Source organism: Dipodomys merriami, unplaced genomic scaffold (genome assembly GCF_024711535.1).
Source record: "Dipodomys merriami isolate MVZ:Mamm:240054 unplaced genomic scaffold, mDipMer1.0.p SCAF_1417, whole genome shotgun sequence".
Lineage (NCBI taxonomy): Eukaryota > Metazoa > Chordata > Mammalia > Rodentia > Heteromyidae > Dipodomys > Dipodomys merriami.
This window is the reverse complement of record NW_027202735.1, coordinates 75,781-86,159: the sequence shown is the minus strand read 5'-3', so window position 1 is coordinate 86,159 and position 10,379 is coordinate 75,781. Positions and strand designations below refer to the sequence as shown.

Below are 10,379 nucleotides of genomic sequence, written 5' to 3'. Positions count from 1 at the left end.
TGAGCAAGGTAAAAAAAATTGTTACCTCCTCCTTTATTTTTCCCCTACCATCCTTTCCCTCCCAGCTCCATAAGTACACAACCCTCCTCCCTTACCCCACCTAAATTGTAAAGTTCATTTTTCAACATAGTGTCTTGTGTATCTCATGGTTACAATGTGTCAACCTGTACCCCTATTTAAACATTTTGTTTTCTTTCTTTCCCCTCCACAAATTAGAGGAGCGTATATAGAAGATGTAGGCGCACCAACTTCAAATACAGTGAAAACAGGAGTTATAGCAGGAGAGAGGAACATATAAAGAAACAAAAAAATCACATCGCACATTATACGTATGTTAGAAACAATAGCAAGAAAGAAAAAACCACTTGTGTCCCTATCTTGGGGTTCATGTCCCTTAACATCATCCTATCTGGTCATATGCAGATAGCTTTTGACCTTTTCTTCTTAACCCAGACAAATATTAGTTATTGAAAATTAGGGAAACCATGGGACCAATGTTAATTTGGACGTGGCTTACTTCACTTAATATAAGTTTTTCCAAGACTTTCCAGTTACTAACAAATGGGGAAACGTTATTCTTTCTGATGGAGGCATAGAATTCCATTGTGTATATATACCACATTTTCTTGATCCATTCATCTGCTAAGGTATTGGGGTTGGTTCCATATATTAGCTATCTTAAAGAATGCAGCAATAAACATAGTTGTGCTGGTAGCTTTAGTATGGTCTTGTTTGTGATCATTTGGGTAAATGTCCCAAAGTGGGATTGCTGGGTCATAGGGGAGCTCTATGTGGAGTTTTTTGAGGAACCTCCATACTACTTTCCAAAGTGGTTGAACAAGTTTTGTACTTCCACCAAGAATGCAGTATGGTTCCCTGGTGGCCACATCCCCTCCAGCATCTGTTGTAAAAGTATGGAATGCTTCAGAAATTTGTCTGTCATCCTTGTACATGAGCCATGCTAATCTTCTCTGAAATGTTCCAATGTTTCTGCTATGCATTTCATTTTGTACTCCTGAACTTGGCGAGTGATTTTAGGTGTGTCTACAACAGTAGAATCAGCATAAATCAAGCCAGCATTTCTTCATTGAAGATACAAGGAAAGGACACAGGTTGCCACATTGTAACAATGAAATATACAAGACACTCTATGGGGGGGGGGTGGAGCGACATGTTGGGGAGGTATGAAGGGGCGGAATGGTAGGGGAAAGACAAAGGAGAGGGTAACAATGCTCAATAAGAAATGGACTAATTACCTTACTTACGTAACTGTAACCCCTCTGCACAGGAACTTTACAATAAAAATATAAATTGAAAAGATACAAGGAAAACTTCTGTACTTATAGGAAGTTGTATTTGTCACACAATATCAGCAAGGTATTGGTTTTAGGACCACAAGCATATTAAAATTTTGGATGCTCAAATTCTCTACATAAACACAGTATATTATTTCCATTAGAATCTTCCCACAACCTAGTGCAGGGTAATTGCTAAGAAAATTTTTACTACATTCTATGTTTGTAATGAAAAATAAAATTATATGCACTATTGACTGATACCATTTTTTTCAGATAATTTATTTATTGTGAAAATATCGTACTGAGGGGATTTTATTACATGGGCAAGGTAATGAATATATATACATATATGTATATTCATATATATACATATATACATATACATATATATATAATGTTTTATAATCAAAATATTTTACATCCTTTTAAAAAATTTTTTATCATGAAAATACCATACAGAGTTGTTACAATTACAGAGGAAATGTAATGAGTACATTTTTATCAAGCATTATTGCTTCATCCTTGGTTTCCCCTTCCCTTCATATCTTCCACCACCCCCCACCCCCTCCCCGACCTGCCCGAAGTTGTAAAGTTCGAATTTCAGCATAACGACTTGTACATCTCATTGCTGCAATGGGTCCACCGGTATCCCTATTTGCTTTTGCCCTTCCCATCCACAAACTATATCAATATCAAATACAATGAAAGCTGGGGTTATACCGTGGGGGAGGGACATAGAACACAAAAAAGCAATCATCTTATGAATATGTTTGAAACAAGTGCAAGAAGGAAAAAAATAGGAATATCTATATTGGGGTTCATTTCACGTAAAATCAACTTATCTGACCTTTTCTGCTTGTTTCAGACATACACTAGTTATTGCAAATAAGGGAAACCATGGGACCTATGTTTCTTTGGGCCTGGCTTTCTTCACTTAATATACTTTTTTCCAAGTATTTCCAGTTCTTAACAAATGGGTCAATGTCATCCTTTCTGATGGAGGCATAGAATTAATTCCATTGTGTATATATACCACATTTTCTTAATCCAGTCATCTGCGGAGGGGCATCTGGATTGGTTCCACATCATAGCTCTCTTAAAGAATGCTGCAATAAACAGTTATGTTGGTAGCTTTAGTATGGTCTTGTTTGTTACCATTTGGGTAAATGCCAAAAATTGGGATTGCTGGGTCATGGGGGAGCTCAATGTGAAGTCATTAGAGGAACCTCCATACTTCAATAGATACAATCTATTCAACATCAAACAACTATGTACTAATGGGTTAAGAACAGAAAAGAAGAATTTTGCAAACGAGAAGTTATTAGATTTAGAGAGAAATGTGGGGAAAAGTAGGATTAGAGGGATGTGGTAGGTAAAAAGAGAGTGTATTTGACCAAGTCCTAATTTCAGAGAGAGAAATAGCTTGGGAAGAATTATTTGAGAGACTTAAAAAAACAAGAGAAAATGGAAAAACAAAAATTTAAATATAAAAAGTGAAACACAAAAATTATGAAAGGGTAAAGAAGTGATATTGAGAGAAGAAAAGCTAAAAAATAAAAGTTCTTAAAATTATATAGGTAGAAGGAGATAATACTACTTTTAAAGACTTTAAGCCTAAGAGGTTTTGAATTGAGTAATAAATTTCTGGGTTAAATATGTACACAGGGGAGATAAAGTCTAATAATCGATGACAGGTATGTATCTGAGGATGAGCAAAACAGCAATTCAGTCACCCAAAAAGAAGAAAGGGAAGAAAAAAATGAAAAAGAAAAAAAAGAAGAGAAAAAGAAAAAAGAAAAAAATGACCAAAAACTCAGTAGAGATTAAAACACACACAGACACACACAGACACACAGACACACAGACACACACACACACACACACACACACCTAAAATAAAAATTATGCGAGGACAAAAAAGATTAATAGAAAACAATTTTTAAAATATAATTTAAAAATTTTTTAAAAGTAAAAATTAAAAAAGGTATAAAAAAGAGTTCTTTGATTGGGGAGGGGGGGGGCTGCGTGCATGGGAAGATCTTTTATCTCCCTTGTGTCCTAAGGAATCTCTTTGTGGAGTCTCAGGTCTGCTTGTGGTTACTGTCTGGTCTGTCTTGATTGGTTACTTAAGTCAGTTTGTTTGAGCAGGCAGAAAAATGCTCTGCTTTACCCAGGATTTTGTGATCCTCCTCCTTGCTAGTTCAGTGGGAGAGAGATCTGCTTTGATTATCACAAAAGAAGGAGATGGCAAAGAAGGAGATGGCTGTTTCTTCTAGTTTGGAGATGGTGTGATGAGGCTAGGTTCTGGGTAGAGTTGAGGCCTTTCACCAAACAGTAGCTTTTCCCTAAGGGGATAGCTTCTGATATACTCACAAAGCCCAGCCTACAGCCATTCTCAGGGTTTATGTATACTGAATTTCAATTGTTTTTCTAGGCTGCTGTAGGGAGGGGCAGCCTCTGGCTCTGTTTACCCAGAAGAAAGCCACACCTGTAGGGACCAAGGATCCTCTGCTTGGGCTTGGTGACTTTCCCTTGGGTGGAGCTACGCCTGGAATGTCAGGTCAGGTTCCTGTGACCTGCTAAATGACTCCAGCTTTCTTCCAAGGCCTGAGTTGTTGCTAGCTCCTCAGCCAGGCCTCTGTCAGTATCAAAAATGGAGATCTCTGCTGCTGGGGGTGGGGAGAGGTGGACTTCCCTCCTCTGCTTCCTGAGAAGGAGTGAGGATGTCAGGGTTCTACTCACGCTGGAGTGTTGGTTCCGTGGTCATCTTTAGTCTGTGATCTGCAGGATGAAGATATTTGCTCCTTGTCACTTCTTGCTGGTGTTGAGTAGAATCCACTAGCTCTCTGGGTCTGGTGCCTTTGTCCCGGACTCTCTCTGTTTAGGTAGTGTGGCTATGGCCGCCACCACCACCGCCTTGGCACAGCTGCAAGCAAGTGCTCAGGTCTGTCTCATTGACTCAATTTTTACTCTCTGGCCAAACTCTCTGTACAGTGATAGCACACTTGGTGTGATTCTCTAGGCTAAGACTGTTCACTGGAACACTAAACTGCTATCTATACGAAAAATTGACAACCTCCAGCTTCATTTCCACAGTCTTCATTCAACATTCATGAGTATATTTCTTATCAAGCATTGTTGCCTGCTCCTTTGTTTCCCCTTCGAATCCCTTCAAATCACCCTCCTTCCTAATCCACCTCCCAGCCAAAGTTTTAAAGTTGTTTTTTTGATGTAACATCTTGTACATCTTATTGTTGCAATGGGTCCAGCTGTATCCCTATTTAAACAGTTTGTTTTTGCCTTAGCCCTCCACAAATTATATCAACCTCAAATACAATGAAAGCAGGGGTTTTACCGTGGGGGAAGGACATACAAAGCAACAAAGAAATCATCTCATAAGTATGTTAGAAACAATTGCAAGAAAGAAAAACCATTTGATTCCTTATCTTGGAGTTTATTTCGCCTACCATCAACTTATCTGACCTTTTCTGCTTGTGTCAGGCATACTAGTTTATGCAAATAAAGGAAACCATGGTACCTATGTTTGTTTGGGCACAGCTTACTTCACTTAATATAATTTTTCCAAGTCTTTCCATTTCTTAATAAATGGGCAATGCCATTCTTTCTGATGAAGGCATAGAATTCCATTGTGTATATATACCACATTTTCTTGGTCCATTCATCTATGGTGGGACATCTGGGTTGGTTCCAAATCTTAGAGCTGTGGTAAACGGTACCATTAGTGTGCTCTTGTTTGTGATCATTTGGGTAAATGCCCAAAAGTGGGATTGGTGGTTCATAGGGGAGCACTATGTGGAGTCTTTTGAGGACCCTCCATACTACTATCCAAAGTGGCTGAACAAGTTTACACTCCCACCAACAATGCAGTAGGGTTCCCTTCTGTCCACATCCCCTCTAGCATCTGTTGTTATTAGAGTTCTTCATTATAGCCATTCTAATTGGAGTGAGGTGGTATCACAATGTTGTTTGGCATTTCTCTTATGGTTAGGGAAGTTGAGCATTTCTTAATGTGTCTATTGGCCATCCTTCTTTCTTCTTCAGCAAAGTTCCTCTGTTAGTCTATAGCCCACTTATTTATTGGGCAGTTGTTTCTTTGACGATTTATTGTTAGGGCATTTAATTTTCTTAGTTCCAGGTATATTGTAGATATGAGACCCTTGTCCATTGTATGTTTAGTGAAGATCTTCTCCCAATCTGTGGGCTTTCTGGTGATCTTGCTAGCTATGTCCTTTGCCATGCAGAAGCTCTGCAATTCTATGCAATCCCATTTGTCCAACCTTTCTTTAATTTGTTGTGTTTCTGTGTCTCTTTTAAGAAAATTTTGGCCTGTGCCAAGGAGACCTAGGGTTTCACTTATTTCATCCTTTGAATTTTTTAGAGTGTCAGCTTTGACTCCGAGGTCTTTGATTGTGGAGCACATGGGCAGTAAAGATGGCGCTGAGGGGGAGTTGTGTGGGAAGAGCCCAATTTGCTTTGCATTCCATGACTAACCATCCCGTGGAAGCTTAGGTGCATGATAAGGTTCTTCCTCCCCTCCCATGCACACCTGGTCTTTTTTGCTTTGAAAAAGAGCTTGCTCTGAGTTAATAAATGAATTTCCTGCTTCACTTGACTCACTGCTGTGTCTGTTTGTCTCCCTGGCTAAGTGAGGCCGCGGAACAGGGGAGCAGCCGCACTTACCTTTCCTTGGACCCCATCCGTCTTTTGTGGGATGGACGAAGACCCAACATCTGTCACCCAACGTGGGGCTTGAAAGGAAAAGATACCGGCAGAGGCTAAGCAGTCTCACAGGGTAAGTGAAACCCTTAGTATGGGTAATGCTATTTCACAGAAGTAAGAGGAAAGGCAGCATTAGGCCTAGCAGGAATAAAGGAGGACTTGAGAAGTGAGAAGGAAAAGGAATGGGTAAAATTCATCCAAGAATGCACTGAAACATGCACAGTGGAAATCAAAATGAGGGTGAAAGTTACCCCCTCTGACTCAGGTTCCCCGGATGGTCCTAGGTCCCCACCCTATTTCCCCGATTGAGGGAGAGGTACAGCATCCTATGCAACCTGTGAGAAGGAACTGCAAGATCCGGACCCCTACCAACCTTCCATGGAGGGGTTGAGGGGTGGGGAAGTAACCTAATTGGAGGCCTACCCTGGAAAGGAAGGGCCACCCAGGACCCCGGACCCTGGGCCACAGGATTTGCTTCCCCAAGTGTATCTGGTAAATCTGGCCCTTGGAATGGTATCCATGGGAAGCTAAAGATCTAAAAGAGCTCCACAAGGCAGTGGTGGAGGATGGTCCAAACTCTCCTTGGGCCCAGACTTTATTACAGGACATTGCTTATCACCCATGTGTCCCCAAGGACTGGCTGGATGTGGCCAAAGCCTTCCTCACTTGTTCTCAGTTTATTAAATGGTGAGCTTTCTTTAAGGAGGAATGCAGAGTGCAAGTGGAGAATAACTGGCAGGCTCAATCTGTGATACCTATTACTTATACCATGTTAAAAGGGATGGGGAGTGGTACTCCACTGGCATCCAACATGCCGCAATACCTGGCCCATACCGTGACCAGGTGATGCAGGCAGGACTTGCCACATGGTTCAAACTGGATGATGGGCCCACTGAGTCCCTCATAGCACGAGTTACACAAAAACCTGGTGAGCCTCTAGTTGAGTTTGTAGATGGAGTTGAACAGAGTATTAACCACAAGCTGCCAGCAGGGAACCTCCAAGATCAGTTTGTAAAGCTGCTGGTCTGGGAAGAGATGAATGCAGACCACCACATGGCCTGCATGGGATTGAGAGAGTGTTTTCTGAGAAGATGGCTGGTGGCCTCACAGGATGTGGGAATGCAACAGCACCAGTCCCAATCATAAGCTTTAGCTTTACATGCTCAGACATCTGCAATGACTGTGGCTATTACTCAGGCACTGGCAGCCCAGGGCCAAGGAACCCCAAGACCATCGGGGAGAGGGACTTGTTTTAAATGTGGGCAGGAGAGGCACTTTAAGAGGGACTATTCACAACAATCCTCTGCCAACTGGCCCGAGGGGTCCTAACCTCCCCCTACACCCTGACCCAGGGGCACTAAGGGATACCATTGGAAAAAGAATTGTGGATCCAAGTTTGATTTAGATAGGAAGCCCTACCTGGGTGGAGTGGTGGCCATTGATAAAACCTAAACTTGTAGCCCTCCACCTTCTGGTGGAGATAAACCTTGGGTACATATGCCCTTCTATGAGTCCTTGGAACACACCCATATTTGTTATTCAAAAGGCCTCTGGGGCTAGGTGTATGCTCCAAGATCTATGAAAGGTAAATGAACGGATGGAGCTAGTAGGCATCCCTAAGAGGTATGCCCTGGACTCCTGCTATACCTTCAGAATATAACTCGGTGTGATTGATATTAAAGATTGTTTTTTTCAATCCTCCTGCATCCGGATGACTGCAAAAAGTTTGCTTTCTCCATCCCTTCTCTTAAGTTTTCCCTGCCTGATTAGAGGTTTGAATGGACGGTGCTGCCAGAGGGAATGGCAAATAACCTGGCCTTTTGCCAACAATACTTCGCCACACTTCTAGGGCCTGTGTTGGGTTCAGATACCTCCCTTGTGTTTGCCTACCCGGATGATATAATCGTGGGGCACCAAGACCTAGGACACCTGGAGGGCCTACTGGCCCAGATTCGCACCATATTAAGAAAGGAGGGCTTCACCATAGCACTCAATATGATTCAAAAGTTACCTCCTTTTAAGGTGCTCTGGTTCCACCTTACCTTGACTCAGGACAGTCTCCTTAAGCCTTTGCTGGATATTCCAACCTCTCTGACCTTAACCCAACTTCAGAGCCTTTTAGGGGAAATCAATTGGCTGTTGCCATGGGTGCCTGTCCCTAAAGATAGTGTGTGCCTTATTTGCCCTATTAAAAGGCAGGATGCACCAAGAAGTTATTACAATTACAGACAGCCATTGGGCAATATTTTTGCAGTTCCAAAAAGGCCTCGATGAAGTTTTCCTGAAGAGGAATTCTATTTTTGAGCCCATTTCCCTTTGGTGGTTTGGAGGTGTTACATTGATTTCTGCAGTTTTAATTCAAAGGGGGGAGCCATTAGAGTGGGTTCACACTCCCCTGGGGGCACACCTCAGGTATAATCTCAGGCAGATCAACTTGCAGATGCTATCGTCAAGGGAAGGACCCAAGCCCAAAGGCATTATGGCCTTGAGCTTCACTCCAATGTTTTTCTTTTGGGGATGGCAGACATCGAGCAGCTCACTTAAGCCAATGCCTCATCTTGCTCTCTCCTTAGAGGGTTTCTAGGCCAAATTGACTCCCACCACAACTGGTTCCTTTGATTTTTTTAAAATAAGAGTTGTAATAGTTATGAAGGAGTATCATAGTAATTTTGAATTGCATTTCTCTAATGACTTCTGTTCCCAAAGCTTAAGCCAGCATAGAAGTAGCATTAAACACAACTTTGTAAACCCACTGGCGATTTTCATGGATTTTGGAATACATGTCTATTCAGAATTTGTGCCCAGTTTTAAGCAAGTTTCTTGTTAATCTCATCTTTAATCTCTCTATACAAAATCAATAATTAATTCAATGTAGTAGAAAGGAAAAAATTAAGTATCTCCTAAAAATTTTCATTTTTCAATTACGTGACATTGCTTAAATCATTTTCTGTTTACACTTGAGATTATATAAATTAATTTATTTGGACCTTTTACAAGGTTATATGTATTTTATTTATTTTACATTGATTGATCTTTCCAAAGCCTGTGTGTTTAATTTTCCTTGGTGTATTTCAGTATCATGTAGCTCATATTTCAGAGTGAAGAATAAATGGAAGGAAGCAAACAAAAAAATACAGTTCCTCTCATCTGATGAAGCCTCTACAAGAATGAGGAAAGAGTTCATCCTTCTAAGGAGCTACGATAGGATATCAAAAAGTTAATTCATTCTAATAGGTCTTCATTATCTTTACAATGTAGCGTAAATGATTTAAAACGCAATATACTGCTCAGATACTTATATGTTTTATCAGGTTTGTATATTTTCATATGGATTTCACCTCAGTTGTAATTCCTTCATTATTCTGTCCCTGATATTTTTACACTATCAAGACATAAGATCACCAGTTTGATTTAGAGCATGAGAAATTATCCATCTGGCTTCCTTGGAAGCAGTGCATAGTCAATTGATAACATTATTTCTGGTTGCTCATTACATGTAATGGTTTCTGTAATACGTATCACATTCTACGTAGTATTTAAAAATCTGCTTTGTTAACAATATTATATGGATAAAATTGGGGAAATAAACTCTTCCATTTCAGAACACTTTTATATGTTTTTAGTTGTAAAAGTACTGTACAGAGGGGTCACAGTTACACACACACACACACACACACACACACACACACACACACACACACATTTTCTTGATCCATTCATGTACTGAGGGGCATCGGGTTGGTTCCATATCTTACCTATGGTAAATAATGCTGCAATAAACATAGTTGTGCTTGTAGTTTTAGTATGGTCTTGTTTCTGATCATTTGGGTGAATGCCCAAAAGAAGGATTGCTGCGTCATAGAGGATCTCTATGTGGAATCTTTTGAAGAACCTCCATTCTGCTTTTCAAAGGGGTTGACAAGTTTACACTCTCACCAAGAATTCAGTAGTGTTTACTTCTGGCCACATTCCCTCCAGCGTCTGTCATTGTAAAAATATTGAACGCTTCAGGAATTTGTGTGTCATCCTTCGAAGGAGCTATGCTCATCATCTCTGTATCATTCCAGGTTTAGGGTATGTGCTGCCAAATTGAGCACAGAACTTTTTTTTATATATAAAGTGTAATTGATTTTCTTAAATTAGACACTTCAACAAAAAGTAAATGCAAAAGAATGGTCATGAAATATTTATTTCTTACATAAGCACATATTTAAGAAGAAACTCAAAATTGATATGTCAAAAACAAAGTATTACAAATATTTGTGGTTCAAGAGATGTGTAGAAGGAGGAGTTCAATTATTCTCTACAAGGCACCTGTCATAATGAACATTGCAGCAAGGG

At 40.4% G+C, this 10,379-nt stretch overlaps 2 non-coding genes across 2 annotated transcripts; both read right to left on the bottom strand.

Moving 5' to 3' along the window:
- Positions 1-908: 908 nt before the first annotated feature.
- On the bottom strand, positions 909-1,012 carry LOC138826337 (U6 spliceosomal RNA). Its single transcript, XR_011371687.1, has one exon. It is a non-coding gene; the product is annotated as a U6 spliceosomal RNA (small nuclear RNA).
- A 9,017-nt stretch (positions 1,013-10,029) lies between these two features.
- LOC138826336 (U6 spliceosomal RNA) lies at positions 10,030-10,135 on the bottom strand. The gene has a single exon (XR_011371686.1). It is a non-coding gene; the product is annotated as a U6 spliceosomal RNA (small nuclear RNA).
- Between the last annotated feature and the right edge of the window lie 244 nt (positions 10,136-10,379).